Source organism: Leptidea sinapis, chromosome 22, assembly GCF_905404315.1.
Source record: "Leptidea sinapis chromosome 22, ilLepSina1.1, whole genome shotgun sequence".
Taxonomy (NCBI): Eukaryota; Metazoa; Arthropoda; class Insecta; order Lepidoptera; family Pieridae; genus Leptidea; species Leptidea sinapis.
This window is the reverse complement of record NC_066286.1, coordinates 10138005-10160931: the sequence shown is the minus strand read 5'-3', so window position 1 is coordinate 10160931 and position 22927 is coordinate 10138005. Positions and strand designations below refer to the sequence as shown.

General features: G+C 34.5%; 1 pseudogene; it reads right to left on the bottom strand.

Annotated features, from left to right (window-relative positions):
* Positions 1-9555: 9555 nt before the first annotated feature.
* On the bottom strand, positions 9556-13364 carry LOC126970848 (uncharacterized; annotated as a pseudogene).
* Between the last annotated feature and the right edge of the window lie 9563 nt (positions 13365-22927).

Sequence of the window (22927 nt, the reverse complement as noted above, 5' to 3'; positions counted from 1 at the left end):
AAACAATCTCATGGCTATCATCTACCACGAAAGGTAAATCGATAATATATATAAGAAAGGGCCGAGAATAGAACCCTGCGGAACACCTATTCCTACAGGTTTACCCGGAGACTGTTTTCCATTTATGTTGGCTATATATCTTTCTTCTCAGTTACATATCATTTACTTGACAAAAAAATAAAAAAAAAGATCCGATAGTTACCAGACTTCAAACAGGATCACTAGCTGAGCTAATCTGAAAATAGTCACACAATTTTACTAAAATATCTTCAGTTATTTAGGAGTCCATAAGGAATATACACACATTGATTATTAAATGCCACAAAAATAACAATAGCAAAGTACAATCCATAAATAGCAACGAATAACAGCAAAGCCGTCGTCTAAACGCAATAGTAATGAAATTTTGCCACAAAAATACGTTTAAAAGAACAAATGCAGAAACTATGGATAAATGAGGCAGAAACATTTAGTTGAACACTAGCCGTTCCTGTGTCTACGGTATTTATTACGGCGAGAAGCCAGTTTTTGGCAAACTTCCATATTTCGTGGCATTTTTACGTGTTGTAGGTACGTGTAATGTGAAATTTATAGGCGTTAGTGGCGAAGTGCAATTTTGGTCAGTTTATCAATGCTACTATTGCTGGCGCAGTTTTGCGGTTAAATTATGCTTTTGGTGCATTGTTTTAGAGAGTTTGTGATATATGGGTGAGGTCGTTTCGAGTCGTATCATTTATGAGCGAAACACGGGCTTTTAGCAAATTCTTGAAAAAAAAAACCTGTTGAACGAAGAAACAAGACAAACTTTAGTAACCCAATGGCGGTGAAGCTGAAAATCATAGCCTATTATAGTATTGGCTATGATTTTCAGGCTATGATCATACGTTATTATGTATGTTCATCATTATCATCATCAACATATCCCCAAAAGATCACAACGACTATCGGTCTTGCACTACCCTCGTCACCATCATCAACCTATTCTGGCGATATCTCCACCAGATCATCGCGCCATCTTTTGGGGTCATATCAACACTGCGTCTCTCGGTACGTAGTCACCATTCAAGGACTTAACAGCCCGAACGTCCATCTGTCCGTCGACCTATGTGCCCTGCTTTGGTTGTCCTACGGATCTCCTCATTTCTGATCTCGCAGGGAAACTTGGAGCATAACCCTCACCAATGTCCTCAGAGCGACAAGTCACAACTGGCAACACGCACTGGTTAAAAAAAACCATCGTCTATTTTCGTATGTATCTAAATTCATTAAACATATTTATCAACGACCTTCCAAACTGCCTTAAATACTGCACACCATTTATGTTTGCTGATGACTTAAAAATTCTTAAGATCATCAATGGTCCCGATGATGTTAGCGCATTGCACTCAGACCTGAATAGTTTATTTAGATGGTGCGAGCTTAATGGTATGATACTGAATAAAACGTTCATATAACGTTCACAAAATGCAAAAGTAATATTACAACTGCATACTATTTAGATAATATGCCTCTAAGTACAGTAGATACTATTAAGGATTTGGGTGTTATATTTGATAGCAAACTTACGTTTATACCGCACATAGACTCTATTGTAAGCAGAGCCTCTAAAATGCTGGCATTTGTGATTTGCATTGGCAAAGTTTTTAAGAACTGGCGTACTAAGGTGATCTTATATAAAAGTCTGGTTGTGAGTATTTTGGAATACGGCAGTACCGTCTGGAGACCACACTACGCTTGTCATTGTCTCAGAATCGAAAGAATCCAGAAGCATTTTCTTTATCACTTGGCTTTCTCAATTGGGAAATCTAGATCACTCGCAACATACTCTGAAAGACTTACATATTTTAATATACTAACTCTGAAACAACGTAGGGACATATTGGATTTACTTTTCATATACAAAAGTATTAACAACATTTATGACAACTCCTTTCTTGTGTCTATGTTTAATTTTAGAGTGCCCAAGTAAACCTGTGAACTTATTTGAAATATCTTCTCGCTGAACTATTTTGGGGATCAATTCACCTGTGTCACGATTATGAAAAATTATAAACGATTATAAATGCTTAGATCCATTCAGTGATTCGTTGCCAAGGTTTCGTAAAAATGTAGAAAAATGTATTGTAAATAAATAATTAATATATAATATTGATTTGTTTAATACGTTTATCTTGACTTGTTTGGTAGATTTTGTTAATTTCCTAATTTCATTACAATATCATAGAATCGTTGTTTTGTAACTTATATTCATTTTATATAACTATTTCACACATAATTTAGCATGCGGTATTCACCTTAAAAGGTAATGCATTTAGTAATAAGACCCTTGTAAATTAGCATAATTATAAATGTATTATTGTAATTACCACCGGTGAATCTATATAAATAAAAAAATAAACCACTTAATATTATTGGAAAAATAAAGCATAATTGAAAGACCAGCTTTATGACAGTGTAAATATAGGTCCCGGCACGGATCTTGAGCTCTGTCACAAAAGGTCCGAAGTCAAGTGAGATTTTTTGATTCCAGTTCATTCCATAATACACCTAATAGATCTATTATGGAATGAACTGGAAAACTATTTGGAAGTAGGGTGGACAAAAAAAAATAGTTTGACTAATTGGTGGTGATTTACAGTAGATTTCTTTAACACCAACATTTATTGTACAAAAACACAAGTTCAGTACATTCATTCATGCAGTTCAACAAAAGATGTAATAATATATTGTTCTCGCTCAAAGCCTTAAATCCTTAATTTATTGTCATACAAAGCAAGAAAATTTTGATATAAATATCTGTATATATGTTACCGGCCCAACCCGATTTTAGGACAAACTACTATTTTCCTAGGCCAAATCACTTCACCTTTAGGCGATACGATAAACCGGTATAGACTAGGTTAAAGTTTTCTCCTATAAGCCTTTCTACAAACTAAAATCGGGTTTGGCCGTTAACACACACATATATTTATACATATATGTTTCATATGCGGTCATATATGCAGATTGGACAATTCAAGGTGGACGAAAATAGTTACGGAATGGATACCATGGGAAGGATGGAGTGATGTGATATTTTTACTCATACATTTGGACCAGACTGGATGAGAAGAGCCTTTTTAAGAAGCGAAAAGAGATTTAGGAGAGGCACTACCTCAGGGGTGCTCAAGCTTGAACTGCTGGCGATCTACCTCAACATTGTTGGACTACGATCGATCGACTCTGAGAGGCTTCAAGTATGTGTGATGAAGGATTGTCGTCTAGGTAGAGTATCACGATGACATAAATATTAGTTTTGCGCACAATAATATGCATTTTTTCGTCAAGTCAATGAAAAAACATAATTATTCAAAATTGCGACTTTATTGGTTCTTACATGAGAATAGTTTAAACAGATTATCTGTTCTGTGGTTCTTACTCGTATAAAACAAACGCGTTCATAGTGAACGTGAACTATAGTTCTAAGCTTAACTAAAGAGTGATCTTGGATGTTGAATCTGCATGACACTGCATGTCCTGAGCATACTTTTTATAAGATGGTACGTAATTACCGATTTTAGTTACCTAAAAAAATCTGTGAATAGTTCTATATCGGATTTTTTTCTCGAGATCGACTCAAAAAGCACTAGCGGTCGACCGTTTGAGCACCCCTGCCTTAGCCGTTGTGGCAACAAATACAAAAGTAGAATTTCCTAAGTTATAATCAATATAATAATTAAAAATATTATAATATATATATCGTATAGTTAATTTTAGAAGGAATGCAAAGTAGTGCTTAAATATATGCAAAATAAAGATATACAGTGTAAAAAATCCAAAACAACACAAAAATGGTGAAATGTGTTGGGACTGGGAGGCTTGAGGCAGGCTGAGAGTCTGTACACTGACACACTACAAGGGCGCATTTTTCCACCGTGAAATAGTAATATGCAAGCATTATTGTGTTTCGAGTTCCAAAGGATCCTGTAGCTATTAGATAACTGATAGCATCTTCTGACTCAAAGAAACGAGCGTAATTGTAATGCCGCAGAAATTTGGGTTGATTCAAAAATTCATGAGTGGCACTGTATTATAATCGGCAAGGCGTATCACTTACCATGAGGTGAATGTCTTGCACGTCTTGCCACTATTTAAATAATAAAATGAAATTTAAAATTTTCTTTCCGCTTACGTCTACACTCTACAAAGGCTTGTCATAGGCACATAAGTGAATTTGCTAGAAACTGTCATAACCATAATATTAACACCAGGAACATATATAAGCTTATAATGCCTACTACTCGGCTAACTCGAGTTAGTAAGTCTTTCGTGGGGCGATGTACATGCTTTTACAACAAGATCCCAGAAAATGTTCAAAACAAAAGTATTACGTTATTCAAAAGAACTGTTAAAAAACTTTGTGTGGCTTGACTTTCATAATGATACCACAGATTGGGAATGGAGCGACCGCCCTCAGCCTATTAAATAATAAGTTTTATTGTACAATATTACTTTGCAAACATATTTTTTTGATGAATAAACAAAAGCCCGCTAAGTTTGTTGCGCCCATTCTTCTCAGGTCTGAGGCATTCATTTTGGAATGGGTGGTAGTTTTTGACTTTCAATAAGTGTTGTCACATCCTATTTTGAAGAAAAATATTTGAATTTGAACTCTTAATTGCATTTTAAATTGTCGTTAAATTTGAACTTCGAAGCACAATTTATTAGAAAAATGCACACAAAGCGACAATTCAAAGTGCTTAAGCAACCTTTCAGAATAGCTAAGCGGTCTGTTGGGTTTGAATTAGAAATTATTCGCTAGAAGTTCGAAACTTCACAAACTTCCACTATGCAGTCTGTGAGGTGAATGGTATAAAAAGACCCTCGCACTTTATATGAGCGCTAGAGGTTTTATGTACATATTCAATTCTGTTTGAGAATGTGTTGTTCAAATAATTTAAAGACTTTTGGAAGAAGACTGTTGGAACATTCCGGAAAAAAGTTAAAAACCTTATTCTTATGTTTATTTGAATTATTAACCTTTAATTAGGCGCGTCAATAAACTAACAATGTTAGTCGCGCGGGGTCTGCAGTTACCCCAAATTGATAGATATGAATTAAGAAACATTTTAATTAGTAATCATCTTTAATTGCTTTTATTCTACTTATTTCTTATTAAACTTTTAGCATAATACAAAAAAATCTCAACAAGATGTTTAAAACAGTATAGAAATATGTTTTTCGTAAGTCCTATAATAATTCAACAATTATCACAAATTTTCTTTGTATGATCGCCACAGATAAATTTGTAGCACTTATTACACTTTGCGGTCGTTTTCCTGTCGCCTTTTCGTGGACAGGTGTAGCACCTTCCTCTTTTTATTGAATGCAATCCAGTGTTACATTGAAGGAGTCGCAACTTCAGGTTCTGACAATCGCTTTATCAAAGAACTAGGCAGGGACGGAACTATTGCTCGCGCTAATCTATGTGCTTTTACAAATTTTGTTGCCGGCTTGTTTGGCGCCTTATTAAAGGTTAAGTAACTATCTGCACACAAATTGTGTGTATAAGTCTTATATTATTAGATATATCTATTAATAATACATAATGGGATCGAACTTTTTGTTTGTTTCTGTTATATACATAGTTTTTTACCATTTGTATTTTTTATTGTTATTAGCACTTAATTTTTTTTCCTCTGTAAGTTTTTTTTACTTGTGTTGTTTTTTGTGGTTTTTATTAATAATGTTTTCATTCATTCATTCACTTAAATTTTCTTATGATTATGGTAGTGATGAATGATGAGAGTGAAGTTTTATGATGCAAGCGATTTTACGCCGACAATATTTTATTACCATGAAGTTATTATGCTTTATTGGTACCAGGCAAACATATCAGTAGAGATAGTATCTGTTTGAAGATAGATAAATGTCTCGTGTGTTGCCCACATCAAGATAGAAAAGGAAAGCGAATCTATTATAAGTGTAAACGATTCTGATTTACAAGTCGTAATCAGCATTACACAAATCAAATTATTTATTAATAACACCATTGTTACAAGTCAAAAAATAAGTAAATTAAAAATTCTAATTATCATTTAAGATAGGTATGGAAGTACCTAACTCACAATAATACAATATTATGTAATTGTTTTTATGTTAAATATATATAAATGTACGTATTGTAAAATAAGTGTATCTATGTAAGTATTACTTAGGGCCTCGTTCACCATGTCCAAGTAAAGCTGTGATTAGTAGCTTCTCAAGTAACGTTAATTGGAAGCTACATGTTATGAGTATCTCTTGCCAATTTCACAAGCGAAAATTATGTCTTGAGTAACTACTGATTGGTTAAGTGAGTAATGAATCTATCACACGTCATATTCGTTCAATTTTACGTCAAATATCACTTGTCAAACGTCAGATGTTGTAACCTTTGAAATTAGAAAGCATCTGGAAATAGTATAATACGGTTTTTGTCATTTAGTGGTTACTTGTGTGATTATCATTATTATGGATAAAATTAAAAGAGAGAGAAGTGCATACTTTACACGAGAGGGATATTTTGGTATTATTAAATAGAAATATGGTGATATCTTGGAATTTAAATATACGCATACTTGGTATTTGTTCCATGGAACAATAATCTTAACTCGTCCAATTGATGATCAATCAAATCGAATAAATCCATATCTAATAATTTATTTTTATGCTACCTCTGAAAAGATGCAAAAATGATAATAATAGTAGGCACATAATATCACGCAACTGTCAAGTAACCGTGCTAATTGGCAGACGATGTGGCAAGTTAGTTACGGGATAGTTAATCTTAAGATTAGTGTTACTTTAAGGTCGTGAAATTCGCATGTTATGTTACTATTGACTTTACTCAGTGATTAGCTTACTTGATAGTTTACTTGAATGTGGTGAAAGAGGGCCTTAGTCAAATAACTGGCGTCTTATAAAATTCCTCCACTGAGTAAAACGTATGTTCGAGAAACCACTTCCGAAGTTGTGTCTTAAATACCGTTGTAAACCACTCACTGCGCTTTGAGCTAAAACTAGTTGAGCCTAAAACGGATAATTACATTGTAAATAATACACATTCTGCCTTCAATTAAAACCATTTTTGATGAGGCCGAATTAGTTCAGCCTGGGCTTAACGGGTTTGTCTTAAAGTCGATAGAAGAAACTAGTTTAACCCAGTCTGTACCGGTTTATTCTATCGCCTAAAAGATGAACTGTTTTGGTCTAGGAAAAACTAGGGTGATCTGAAATCAGGCTTGGCTGGTAACACACATATATATATATATTTATATTTTTATGAAAATAAGGGATGAGACGAGCAGAACGTTCAGCTGATGGTAATTAATACGCCCTGACCATTAAAATGCAGTGCCGCTCAGGATTCTTGAAACACCACAAAAATTCTGAGCGGCATTGCAACTGCGCTAGTCTCATTTGCCCAGTAATTTCACTAGCTACGGCGCCCTTCAGACTGAAATACAGTAAGGCTTACACATTACTGCTTCACGGCAGCCGGCATCCTGTGCAATGGAGCCTCATAATACGACGGTTCATTTGTACATATATTTCATAAATAACTTCACCTGGGTTTCCCCTTTCCCTACCGAATCCTAACAATGAACAAAATAAGCAACAACACTGAAAATAATTACCAAATCTACAAAGCAAATACAACAAACCGTAGCTTTACAAAACGCAGTTAGCTACTAATTTAAAAACGGAAATTATGCAAATTGAACAAAGGCTTAAAATCATAATTGTACCAAGCACCGAGTTCAAACATGGCTGTATTATTTTGTAAGCTTAATGAAGGCTGCTAAATAAAAAGGCTACGAATGAAGTATTTTATAGAATCACTTTTGTTTTTCAGCTTTTTCAGCTAAAGAAGGCTTTTTATGTCGACTGCAATTACAAATACTTTTTGATAGAAATGAAGGGTTTGCTTTTATTGTATGATGTTTTATTTTCGCAATGTGAAAAAGTTATTCTTGTTTTATGTTCACACCTTAGATAATTTGTACGTTTAGATAGAGCCTCCTGCTGTTAGCAACGCATGAAAACAGACTAGGTTTATTATTTTAGTTACATGAAACACTCGCGTTACGTATGTCCCTATGTTTTAGAAAATTTATCGAAGTAGGCGTTACTTTGCGGAAAGCCATAATTATTATCCAAATGTTTTAAGTTTTCTTTAGTGTTAATTCCGCAAATATTTGTCTTTACTTTCACTGGCGGCTGTCAAAGTGCTTTTGTTTGGGCGTTTGATATTCGCCATTTTGCGCCGAGTCCGCGGTACTAAAACTAGCAAACATCGATAGACGGTGGGAAACTATTTACAGAAAAAAATGTTATATTACGTTGATTCTTGAAGTATAAATAACATGGAAAACGAACCTAATTATAGGAAACATTGTACGTTCCTTTCGCAGCCATTTGTATTATACGTCAAAATTAGTTCTCTGGACGCTCGTGAGTGGCGCTTCAAATAGGCACAAAATTTCGGCAAATAATTTCTCCGATCTGGTCAAGCAATAACGGCAGATGTCTACTCCTCCGAGCTCAGAATAATGATAGCAAAACTAGCAGTGAAACAGCCCCGACTCATGAAGCGATCTTCACCCATTATTACTCCATGACAACGCGACCTCATACAGCACGAGAAACCGTTACCTCTACAGGAACTGCAATTAGAAACCATTCGTCACATTCTCCGTATTCGCCAGACGTTGCTCCAACGGACTACCATTTTTTTCGTGATTTAGACAATTTTCTACGTGATAAAAGTTTTCTTGTCCGGAGGTTGAGCAAATTGCTTTCACATAGTTTGTCGAATCTAGATCACCACAGTTCTATCGTAAGGGCATAAATGAGATTCCTATTAGAGGGCAGCAATGTATAGATGATAAAGAATTTTGATTTTTCAAATTTAAATTTTTCAGTACAAATCGGCAGTTTCATACTTTTATCCCTAATTTAAATTATTTTTCCAATTAGTAGGCAGTATAGGTATAATAAATTATTCAGTCAGCGAAATTCAGGATGCCATTACATTTATTACCCGTTTAGATATTTATAACTGCGATAATGGCTTCATACAATTATCTTTATTATTACTGCTAGTATAAAAACCTTTATTAATATCGTTTATGTGTTTTATATATTTCAATTCCATTAAAATGCTCCTTTTTGAAGCATTTTCTAGCATCAATACTGTTTTTATCTCGTTCATTTATGGGTCTTTCTTTTTTTCTTATTACTTGATGCTAACTCACCTGAAAATTACTTTTCACCATTAATGATATTATTAAATCTTAAAACATTAGTAATTAATTGAAGCCATTTATAATTATTTATGTTATAGTCATTCCTACTGTTACCAATGTTCCTTCTCGGGAATGTATAAATAAATACTTCAAAACTGTATTGAATCTAGTGTATATTAAATGACTTTTACAAATATGACTTGAGTGCCGCGGCCGATAGGTTTCTTAAATAGGATGCGTCGGTTGACCGTCGATGGCAAACAGAATGGTGGGGACAGGAGGCTTCGTTCTCGCGCCTCACCCGAGGCGCTAGTGATGTGCCGCAACATCCTCCGGGGCCTTGGAAGCTCCTGCTTCCAAATTGGCAGCTGCTGATGGCTCCAATAATGGGCAGAGATACGAGACACCTCGACGGTAAGTGCCAGTAGTGGTTTTCACCTCTGCTACACGAGCTACTCCATCTTTACCTGGGAACAGACAAACTATTCGCCCCATCTTCCATTGCATCGGTGGAGCATTATCTTCTTTTAAAAGAACCAAATCGCCAGGCTACATCGGTATACTTGGGACACGCCACTTATTTCTTTGTTGTAGGTGAGAAATATACTCTAGCTGCCACCGTTTCCAAAAACTTTGGCGCAGCGACTCCAGACGTCGAAAGCGGTCACTTTTATTGACACTAGTCTGCAGGTCCCGTGAAGGTAGGGACATCAATGGTCTTCCTATTAGAAAGTGCCCTTGGGTTAAAGGATGGAAGTCATTAGGGCTCGATGATAGGGAACAGATAGGACGACTGTACAGGATCGCTTCTATCTGACTAAATAGAGTTGCCAATTCCTCAAATGTTAAATGTGTCTGCCCTAGAATGCGTTTCAGAAGATGCTTAGCTGATCGAACACATGACTCTACAAGTCCACCAAAGTGTGGGTAATACGCTGGCTGGAAGTTAAATTTAATACCCTCTGCGGATGAAAACTATCATATCATCAGCACTACGATTGATAAGGTGTCCTACTTCTTTTGCGGCTCCAACGAAGTTACGACCGTTATCGCAAAATATTTCTATTGGTTTACCTCTGCGAGAGATAAAACGGTGCAAAGCCAAAATGAAAGCTTCCGTTGAAGGCTCACTGACAGCCTCCAAATGTAAACATTTATACCTAAGGCATACAAACAAACATAGATAACATTTCGTAATTTTACATCCCCTTCCCTTTCGGTCGGTAATCAAAAATGGTCCAGCGAAATCGACAGCTACACTAGCAAAGGGAAAACCGGGATTTACACGCTGTTCTGGTAATGCACCCATGATAGGACTTTGTGTTTTACCGCAAGCCTTTCTACACCTAACACATTGCCTCGCTGTTGTGCGAGCTAAGTCTCTGCCTGCAATAGGCCAAATGGATTCTCTTATGGTATAAAGTAACAGCTGTGGGCCAGCGTGAAGAAGACGCAAGTGCTCTTGCTGAAACAATAATTTTGTAAGCCTATGTTTGGCATGAAGCAGTATTTGGTGACGTTTTTCATATGAATAACAAGATAATATCAAACGTCCACCGACTCTTAATATGTCTTCAGTATCCAGAAATGGATTCAATGAAATCAACAGATTTTTTGAATTAAGAACTCATTTGGAGCGAAGAATTTTAATTTCTTTCGCAAAGCTTTCAGCTTGCGACAAATAAACAAGCTTTTTAAAGGATAGAGCGAATTCTTCAGGCTGTAATACACCATATATTTTATTTTTGGTATTTCTACAATTATTAATAAATCGAAGCAAATAAGCGAATGCACGTTGAAGGAATTTTAACTTTGAATATCGATAAAAATCGATTAATGTCTGTTCACTATTTTCACTTTTGTTTGTAATATTAACAAGGATTTTGATTTCCGGCAGTTTATTTATGCTAACTCTATTTTGATCGAAGGATGGCCACAGTGATTCATGTTGAACTAAAAATGTCGGACCATCTTTGTCGCGGTAAGTATGCTTTATAAAATGGGCTTCACACTCAATTTCTTTGTTGCTTAACTGTTTATTTTTTTGAGGAATTTGCTCTAATGCCCAGAATTTTGTTAATTCATTGTTTAGTGATTCATTGGAAACAGTATTATTCAAATGAAATGCAAGATAGTGACATTGTACAGTATTTATATGACAGTATTTGTTGGAAACGAAAGGTCCGGTTAGTATCCAACCAAGTTTAGATTTAAGTGCAATGGGTTGATTTGAACCAAGTACTAATTTCCCATATTCAATCAGATGCCAAAACAAGTCAGCACCTATGAGCATATCAACTGGTGCACACTGATTGAATGAAGGGTCGGCTAGTTTAATGTTAGTAGGCAACTTTATTAATGATGCATCAAATGTTTTGTTAGGCAAATTACTTGAAATTTGAGGCAGCACGAGCCATGAAATATCTGTCTCGAAATCATTTTGCTTTGACCTCAATTTTAATGCACAACGTTGCAAAGAATTAGAAAGAGGTTGATTACCTACACCTACAATATCGACTCTGGTTGGCTGAGGAGTCAAGTTGAATTTATTTTTCACTTTAGTTGTTATTAGAGACGTTTGACTCCCGCTGTCTAGCAGAGCTCGGATTGTTAGACGCTGATTTGTGCTTGAATTACACACTTCAACTAAGGCAGTTGAAAGTAGCACATTATTGTTAGACGAGACTGACATACTTATTACATTATTATCATGATCTCCCTCAACCTCACTTTCTGCTGTAACCTTGAAAGCGTGGGTTCCTGAAGTGCTTACAGCCTGAGAACGCGCTCTGTGTAACAGAGAATTGTGTCGCTCTTTACAAGAAGAACATGGACCTAACCTACATTGACGAGAAGAGTGATCTTTGCGCAGACAGTTGATGCATAACTTCAACCGCAACACCTCGGAGATTCGCTCGTCAACAGGTTTGCTCAGGAAGGAGGCGCAGTCGAACAGACGATGGTGGCCGTTGGACAGAACATATGCCACGGAAGAGGGTGCAGGCGAGGCTGAAACTGCATAAGATTTAACGTGAGATTTATGAAAAGATGAGTGTGGTTCACTTTTATAATTATGGCTGTGTCGTTCGGGCTTATTATGACGTATTGATTCTAGAACATCCGAACGACTTTTCAAAAACTGGAAAAAAATCATTTAAGGAAGGACTTTCACTGAAGCTATTCTTACGTTCTTCCCATTTAAAGCTAGTTAGACTGTCGAGTTTGGCTGCGACTAAATATATTATCAAAGAATCCCATGATTCGGTTTTTTCACCCAGCGTATTTAATGCACGTAAATTCTTTGAAAAATGATCAATGATGAATCGTAAGCCTTTGGCAGAATCACGCTGTACCGGCTGGATGCTGACTAAAGAATGCAAATGGTTACTGATTAGCTGTTTAACATTAGGAGGAGACTCCAAGCTTACTTATAATTGGCTGAGCTAACCTCCAAATTACTGATGACACGAGAAGCTTCTCCTTCAAGGTAGGAATTTAAATAATAGAATTTGTGTATCGGTTCAATTCTGTCGTTGTTGTGAATTAGTGCTGAAAATGTATCTCGAAATTCTAGCCATTTATAATAAGAACCATCAAAGTTCGCAATTTTTATAGTTGGTAGTTGAAACCCCATAGTACTATAATTTTGATTGCATGAATTGCGACAGACCGAATGAGAATCGTCGCCTTCGGACTTGTTCATTTTGAAATTATTCTAATGTTTTTCAAGAAAACATTGAGTTTGTGCAATAAGTAAATAATTGTCGGATTCAATATTTTCCCTATGTCTAGTTCACCGTCCAAGTTATGGTGATTTATAGATTCTATTTCCGATTGCACTTCGTAAAACTGCGTCAATATTTCACGTAAACGCTCAAATCTCTGGTTAATCATATAACAATTAGCACGCGTAATAGGTTCAGACTCACTGAATGCACTCATAAAATTTTTATATTTACTGATACGACCTTTAATCGAACTTCGTTTCGCATTTAAATATTTTATATCACGATTAACAATTGTTGGAGGAATATTTAATCTTAAGTGGTCACCTTCTAAAGGTGATTTAGAGGATTGTTCACCACTTCTTGACATATTGATTATTAAAACTACAGTAATTGAACCAAACAAGAAAAATAAAGTAGATCAAATAATAATAATAATAAAAAACATAATCAGAACGATACGTAAATTCAAGCCAGTTTACGCCCCAAAACCTGGTGCTCGTGCAGACGCTGCTACTGATGTAGGTATGAAATAGCTGATGCGCTCGAGAACAATAGCGGCGATTAGCATGCGAGTAACGTGGCCATGTCGCGCGGCGGCGCGGCTTAGGTACTGGAATGCACAGTAGAAATTATAAGTAACGAACTGGGGCAAAGCAAACGGATAGCTTCACCTTTGGTTTTGTCTGTGTTTAATAGTTAATTGAAGATTCGACATTCAATTGTTCTAAAGCAAAAGAAATAAAAGTTGTCTTGCACTCGAATGAAGAAAGCAGAAAATGTATGGCTTTCTTGTACAATTATTAATGGCAAAATGTAAATTGAATGTATCGTTAAGCTGATTTAAAAGCGTAATAATTAATAATTACTATGAATTGCGTGGCTTTAGCTTGAATAGTTGCAATAAACAAATAAAGAAGAATTGGCAATGCTATTCAGGCAAACAAGAAGGGAAAAATCACAGTTGGAAGGATATAAGTATGTGAATGACTGGGCACTTTCCTGGCTATGTTGTGCACGTGGCGTATCTTCGCTGCAGTGTATTACGTCTTCATAATGTCTGCATCACGTCGTCATCACGTCGAGGTCACCAATTATTCAGTCGACATATAGAGAGATTCAAATGTCAGTTGTAAGATTTCACCCATTTAGAAGAAATTTATAAAAATAGACCTACCTTGTATATGTGGGTATAATCCTATCCAAGACCCTAACACTATCTGAATTTAAGACATGTTACATGAGCTATGCATTCTTTAGAGGATGCAATTTTATTTTTGGGACATATGTGGGGGGTCAATAGAAGCTTAACCCCAAGTTTGTGGGGTTGCCGCCCATGTCACCTGGCCGCCATCTTGGAAAAAGGGGTTCAAACACCATTTTCGCAATGTCTCGGAAACTATGCATCCTACAGGCATAATTTGTAGCAAATCTCTTTGCCTACAAAAATGTTCATGTGACTTTTTCCTGTAAATTTAAAATGAATGAAGTTATAAGCAAATAACTGAGAAAATTTCTATAACAAATTTCTTTTTTGCTCTAATACTTTTTTTTATACATTTTACAAAAAAATCACACTAAACCGATTTCGTAGATGGTCTTTTAAGGAAATTTTCTGTATTATTTTTTTAATTTCCTTTATTTAAAACGCTGTTACAGTGCTCCAAAGTTGATCCCGACGATCCCGTCGTCAATGCTCACGAGAATACTGTTAAAACGAACTGTTTAACTTAGTTTTATCATATTTAGAGACCCTAGGTGCGGTGCGTTTTTTTACGTGGTATTCCTAGTAGGCCTACTCCACAGACATCTTGTCGATGAGGTAATTCTTGACAGAATTATATTTTCAATCAGTTATTAGCTAGCTATATTATTCTTTTTTTCTTCGATGGTCCAAGCAGTGGCTGAGAATATAATTGAACGTTGAATGTGAAGGTTTGGGGAATGACAGGAGTTAAATTTGGACCCATAAGTGGAAGTTCATCTTCTAGCATTCTAAGCCTGCTTTTCTGCAGCCACTCATACTTCCACAATTTCATTTGCATTTGCAGAAAATTAATTTCAGGGGGTGCTGGAGGCTTGCAAGCTTGTATAGGCATCCAAATATTGACCTTTGACCCCCCACATATGACCCAAAAATAAAATTGCGTCCTCTAAAAAATGCAATATTCGGTCCTTAAATTGTAACATTTTAATGGACTAATTGTATTATGTCCTATGGTGTATTGCTATGGGGCAACGCTGCCGATATTAATACAATATATATGCTGCAGAAGAGGGCTATTTATAACCTAGGTCCTAATGAATCATAGACCGCAAAATTTTAAGAAATTAATATCTTGACTGTTGCTTCTCAATATATTCTTCATAATGTTCTGTATGTACCATAGGCACTAAGTGAATTTGAAAAAAAACGTTCATAACCATAATGTGAACACCAGGAACCAACATAAACTTATAATGCCTACTACTCGGCTTTAGTTTTTTAAATTAAGGGATGCGACGAGCAGGACGTTCAGCTGATGGTAATTGATGCACCCTACCCATTACAATGCAGTGCCGCTTAAAATTATTGAAAAACCCTAAAATTCTGAGAGGCATTACAACTGCGCAGATATGAAAGATATCGAAACTTGAGAAGAGCATAAGCATAGGTATAAAAAGTATATTTTACAGGAGAGCGAAAAAACTATTTAAATTGGTAAGTATATCTTTTTATTTAGTAACCTGTCGAATCCAATTTTTTATTGAAAAATTGTGTCAAAAAATCTTCTTTTCACTTATTATACAAGCTGACATTAAAAGTTCTAAACTAATTAGGTATGCAAGATTCAATTGACGACCTAAAATGAACTCCTTTGCTATTTCATACCACGACGCCATAAGAGCGATCCAATTTAGGTTAACGTCAAATCAAGTCGGAAATTAAATCGCAAACTGTTTACATGTTTGTTCATTCATTCGTATTATTATTATTTCAACCTAAGCTGGACAGCTTGTTAAAGTATGCGATTCAAAAAAAGTTTCAACTTTCTTAGCGGAAAGTGAATCGTTTTGTTTATAACTTTTAAAAAATAGTGAAAGCATATATACATAAAACATAGAGAAAAGAAAAATGGAATTGATGAAAGATGAGATGAGAATACTTTATTGGATTTTTTTGTAAAATAAAATACTGAAAACAAATCCGAAAATGAAAATACTAAAGACAAGGCACTAAGGCTATAGCATGTTCGCGAGAACTTATTTAAAAAAAAGTACTCTGTGCTCGGACTGTCAAATTAAACATGAATGGAGGTGCTTTCATAACTTGTTTTAATCAGTTTATTTTACGAAAACACCTAACTGAACTGCATCGGAATTGAATCGCTAATTGAAAGTTTATGGTAGGCCTTCAGGGAGTGTGTTTTACGTAACATTTATTATTGACAATATGAAATATTATTGACAAATTCATAAAAACAGTATTTTATTTATTATGAACAACGTCTGTCGGGTCCGCTAGTTATATATAAACCTCTTGAAACACAAGAGTAATCACAAAAACGTTGAAAATTTATAAATCGTATAAAAGAACATTATTTATTTATTTATTTATTCAACAGAAACAAACAGTCACATTCATAAATTGATTACATAAACAGGATATTAAATCTAGACCTAAAGTTCCCTAATTTTTAAAACAGCCAATACAGATATGAAAATTAGTAAGTTACAACAAATAATATAATTCTAAATTTGGTTAAAAGTTCTTAAATGTATGGTTACAGCATTTTTAAATGAAGCTAATGTCTTAAACATGAAAAGGTCTAAGTGGCAAAGTTCGGTATTCATATAATTACACACTCTTCTGATAAAACAATTTTTAACATAAACGGTCCTGCTATGCGGAATGCTAAATAAGGGTTTACTAACACATTTATGCTCACATCTACGGGGTACTCTAAATGATAATATTAAGAATAAAAAAAACTGAAAAGCCACTGGTACGTGGCGGGCGAGGATCGAACCGGGTGCTCCGTGGTGAGAGTCAATGGTTCAACCTATTAAGCCATCGACGTTTCGTTTATTTTTAAGGCTACTTCTTTATCAAAATAGCTTACGATAACTGTGACGTAATACTTAACAATGATTGCAATTACTTCACAAAATATTTAAACAGCCGCATAGAAGTTACAAAGGTGACGTCATATCACCTCGCACGCAAACATCTCACATCATATTATATTCGCAAAACAAAAATTATTATTTTTTTCATATAATAGATAAGCGCACGGCACTGAGCGCAGTTATAATAATTTCTTTTTAAAAACTATTAAAATTTGTTTTTAGCAAATAATACTTATTATTTTATGGTCTAGAAAAATAAATTTCCTATACAATGACGTAAATCTTATTCCAAAATAATTATGGATATACATACTCGACATACTCGACAAAAGAAATTAAGACATATTTAAAAAAAAGTCACTATGAAAAGTGTTAATTTAAAAATCCTGCTTCAGTGTATATATAGTATATATTTATTTATTTATTAGGTTTATTTACAATCACTTACAATAATACACACAAATATAAAAAGTAGAACTAAAAACTAGGAACTAAATGTAGTGATTACTTACAAATAAACACAGCATGCACAAAAATAATTAATTTTAGGTATTACAAGCTGACCCAGCAAACGTTGTATTGCCGATATTAAAATCGCGATACAAAAGTAACTGTTGATCGTAGATGGGTGAAAATTTGAAGTTGTATGTATTTTTTAATGCCACATTATAAAAAATAAAAACAAAAAATTTTTGTTCAAAAATTAAAAAAAAAAAAATTAAGGGTGAACAACCCTTTTTAGTAAGGGGTATGAAAAGTAGATGTTGGCCGGTTCTCAGACCTACTCAATATGCTCACAAAATTTCATGAGAATCGGTCAAGCCGTTTCGGAGGAGTACGGGAACGAACATCGTGACACGAGAATTTTTTATATAAGGTAAGAAGAAAGATATAGAATAAGTTACGAATTTAACATTTTTTTTTAAGTAATAAATGAGTTATACACAGTTACATCAATTTTCCAATTATAACATTATTAAAGATTCCAATGATGCTGCAAAGGACCTGGTACCTAGGATCGTTCGACGAAGTGGAGGACAAAGTGGAGTAATAGGCTTACGTGGAATTCTTACTGGTACTCTTAGACCAAATTTATTTAGCAATTCGGGACAGTCGATAAAGCCGTTCAATAGTTTATGAGTAAACAGAAGATATAGAAGTTCTCTACGTTCATCCAAAGTGGTCATTTTAAAGATGGCCAGCCTTTCTTTGTAAAAAGAAATTAAATATATATTATATAGTACTACCTAGTATTAAAAAATTAAATATTATGTACTTAATATATACTAAATTTTTGTTTAAAATATAACAATTTTCATTTAATGTCCTATAGAATCTTCTTATTAATGAAAATAAATAATACATATCACACTAGATCAATCAATATAGACATCACTACTCATGATTAAATAGATTTTTTATTAAAAACCATAGACGTACGAAACAATAGACTCACGCTCAACGTGTTCGAGACAAAACTCTGCTCAACACGTGGAGTGAGCACAGTTTATAGTTAGTCAGCCTCGTAATGACGTTTTGACGTATGAGTAGTAATAGACCACCAATAATTCGTGCGTGGGTGCGAAATTGCACTTTTATCACGAACACATAGGATCTAAAATGAAGTGGATATTTCTACGCTACCAGTATAATGCTAGCTGTGCTTGCAGTTAACTAGATTCGGACACTTTCTGGTCGCGTTTTATTTTAAGGCCGGACCGCACTAGAGCGGTGCTGTGCTGTGCGTCGCTTCAATCGCTAGACGGGACCTATCGCATTACAACTGCAGTAAGCGGCAGCTCGCATAATTTCTATATCAATTTGCGTGCGAGTAACAATACAAGATGAGCGGTAGTGGCGAGGATTTGGTCATTATTTCTTTATTGTGTGCTGTAATACCAAGGTACCAATTACACAGGATTATGGATTCCACAACGGTGACTATTTCTGCCATGATACAGTAATGTGAAAACATTATCGTGTTTCGGTATGAAAGGGCGCCGTAGCTAGTGAAATTACTGGGCACATGAGACTTAACATCTTATATTTGTCAAGATAACGAGCGCAATAATTGTAGTAACGCTCATAATTTTAGGGGTTATACAAGAATTCTGAGCCACCATTACCGTTATTTTCATAAAAAAGTGAATATCACTATTTTTGATTTCTCGCCTTCTTAATGACTGCTCGGTGTCACACATACTTCAGAATATCGAAGACAAAATTCTATAAATTTAACAATTAATAGTATGCATACTGAAGCGACGCGCCGCTTACTGTGTCACACTGACCGTCGGTGCCCAGAGCGTCGCGCTGCGCGTCAAAATATCGGAGGCAAGTATGCCGCGACACACAGCAACGCGCAGTGCAGCACCGCTCTAGTGCGACATGCAATCTAATATATAAAATTCTCGTGTCATGGTGTTAAACTTTGAACTCCTCCGAAACGGCTTGACCGGTTCTCATGAAATTTTGAGTGAATATTGGGTAGGTCTGAGAATCGGACAACATCTATTTTTCATCCCCCTAAATGTTAAGGACACCCACATGAATTTTTTTTTTGACACCTTTTTTTTTAATTTGTTTGATTATGAGTCAGCATTAAAAATACTTACAACTTCAAATTTTCACACATCTACGATCAACAGTTACTTTTGTATCGCGATTTTAATATCGGCAATACAACGTCTGCTGGGACAGCTAGTACGAGTATAATATAAAATGATTGAAATTGAATTTTGCGCGGCGCCGCGTTAATGCGTTCCGGCCTTTATTGTCTCTCTCTAGTTAGTATTGTAAATCAAAGTAATAAATATAAAAAATAATAAGAGATCGAAGAGCAAGTATTAAATAAATATATAATGGCCACTGACATTTTTTTATTATATTAAATCAGTGGTCCTTATTTCGTAATAAAAAGAACGGCTCATTTCTTAAAATTATTTTCTACATTTTAAAGTGTGCTGTTTAGTTTTGACATGAATTTTATTTAATATAAGTTTTAGCAATAAAAATCGTATTAAGCGACTTCTTGTTATATCGTCTATATCTTTTTATTATATACTAGCTGACCCGACAGACGTTGTTCTGTATATAATAAATAAAATAATGTTTTTTTATCAATTTGTCAGTAATATATCATAAGATCAAGAATAACTTCGTAAAATATGAACCCTTCTGTCGTAATGAATATAATATAATAAATTGTTTCACAGCAGAACTGTCAAACCGTGCGTCACTAAATTCTCTCATAGAAATTATACAAGTATGGACACATCAAAGAAAAAACAAAATTTGTTGTTTTTATTTAATTCCGAGCATTTACCTACTTATTCACCTTTTAAACCTTCTCTGGACTTCCACAAATAATTCAAGACCTAAGTTTTCCAAAACGGTCCAGCCAAAGTTCTCGAGTTTTAGCGAGACTAACGAACAGCAATTCATTTTTATATGTATAGATTATTGAGGACCATATAGCACAGTGGCTAGTGACCCTGCCTAAGCTAGAGGTTCGAATTCCGGTAGGTGCAAATACTTATATGATAAATATGGATGTTTGTTTCCTAGTCATGGATGTTTATATATATGTACCCATAGTATAGGCTATGCCTAGATTGGGGCAAGATAATTTGCGTGAAGTGTGTCAATAGTTAGTTTTTTTACTTTTGTTTAGTATTAAGTATTATATATTTTGAGTGTCGAATATTACAAATGTTTACTTTTAAATTTTTTTGAAGAATTATGTGACTCCTTTAATAATTTGTACATCTAATAATATTTAATTGTATAGATTTAAGTATTTTTGTTCGATGTAACAATTTTTGGAATTCCTAATAAAAAATAAATAAATTTTATTATTAGTATCCTGTTAGTCCGAGATATAAAAGGCTTAAACCAAATATTTGTATACGCACACTAAAAAACAACTTATAACACATAGCTTGTACAATTTAACAAAACACTTACTGAGAGAAGCACTGGTAACGAACTTAAATCTAAGTTGTTCCTGAGCTAGGATGAAGTATCATCTGGAATTACCATGATACCTGAAGGGAACATACAATCCTATCAGGATTACCAGGACAAATTAAAAAGCAAAGATTTTAAACAGATTTGGTTGAATAACATACTTATAATGGTTATAATTATTAATATATTTACACATTATTTATAGTTAAAGTTTTAAATAAGTAATATTATTTTAAGTAAAAATCCTATTAACGTATAATTAGAATTGTCATATGATTCTGTTCAGTACTGTCTGTGCAGTCAACATATATCTTGGGAATCACCATGTACATGTAGGTAGCACCTACCTTAAGGTGAGTTATAACTTATGCATAAACCTACGTAATACTCAATTATCACTTAATTTCAAAATTAAAATTTATCTCACTAACGGAAAGCTTACAAATTACGACTAAAACAAAACAAAACTCTGACAAAGAAACAAAAAAATATTTTTATGTTGTGAATCGGTATTAACCAGGTAGATGCTGTAGCCAGAATTGGCTTACAGCACAAGCTGAGCATCAATCTTTTCTTTTGCCACACAACAGATTTAGTTAAATTAAGATTAGAAATATCATTAAGTATTTAGATTGTATTTTTATGTGTGTGGCATGGAATTTTTTTCTTATCCAGCCATAAAAGATTGGCTTGTCACTTCCAGGTTCCACCAATACTTCATCTTAGTTCCATAGCAAAGCTTTGTACCTGCCTGTCGCTATTGTGTATACCTAATTGCGAACTTGCACAATCAGGAACGAAAGCCGTAGACAATAATGAAGTTTCGTAACAGCTAAGAACTTTGATCAGAGTCAATCGGTGGATCGATTCGTTGGCTGGTAAACATTTCGCCTGTATAATAATACTCACGCAAAGCAAATTGTATGAAAATTATCATTGATCATTTTACAATTTAGTCCTAACAAATGCTGACCCAGCAAATATTGTTCTGCTAAATAATGCGCCTGCTTATTGTTTATCACTTTAGTGTGCGTGACAAGCTTCGTCTCACACTCACCATTTGTGTGTCGCTTTGTGTTAGTATTAGTAATTGCTCAAAATAGAGGCTAAGTGTCAACCTCAATTTTTTCTACACTTTCACAATCACAATTACGTATAAATAATCTAAGGAAATGTCATTGACTGAATTATTTCATTTAAAAATAAACAAAATATTACATTTGAATTTGGAATCTGTCATTTTTATAATAAAATAAAATTCTTTATTAGTTTTAACACATTCTCCTTAACAAATAGTGGCATCCTTTTAAGCATATAAAGAATTCTTGTGCCACGAGGCTCCGCTCTTTCTTAGCCTTTAAATTAACATACTTTGAGAACTTTATCAAATATGCTAAATCGCGCGCGCGTGTTTATTTATGTGTGTGTGTGTATGAGTGTGTGTCTCTATAGTAAGAATATTTTGATATAATTGTTGATTGACTTTTCTCATTTTGGCGCCGTGCAATAGAAAATTTTTAATTTCTTTGTTTCAGTATTTATGGCAAGAATAAGTAAAGCTATTTCTAAGTCAAAAAAATAGGTGTTAGCGATGATCAAAATAAAGATTTGTATGTCTTCTCAATGATTTATATTAGATTAATTATTATAATTTGTTTTAACAGAACTTCAGTGGCTTTTCTTTGTATAATGCAAGTGTCGCGCGCAATTGGTAGAATTAGAATGAATGTGATGTGTGACAGTTAAGGTGAGGTATTCCCAACACTTTAGGCAAAAATCGCTCGAACGTATATCTATAAGATTCGATAGGTACGCTGGTTGCGCCAATTAGCTTCATTGCGTAGTATGAAAGGG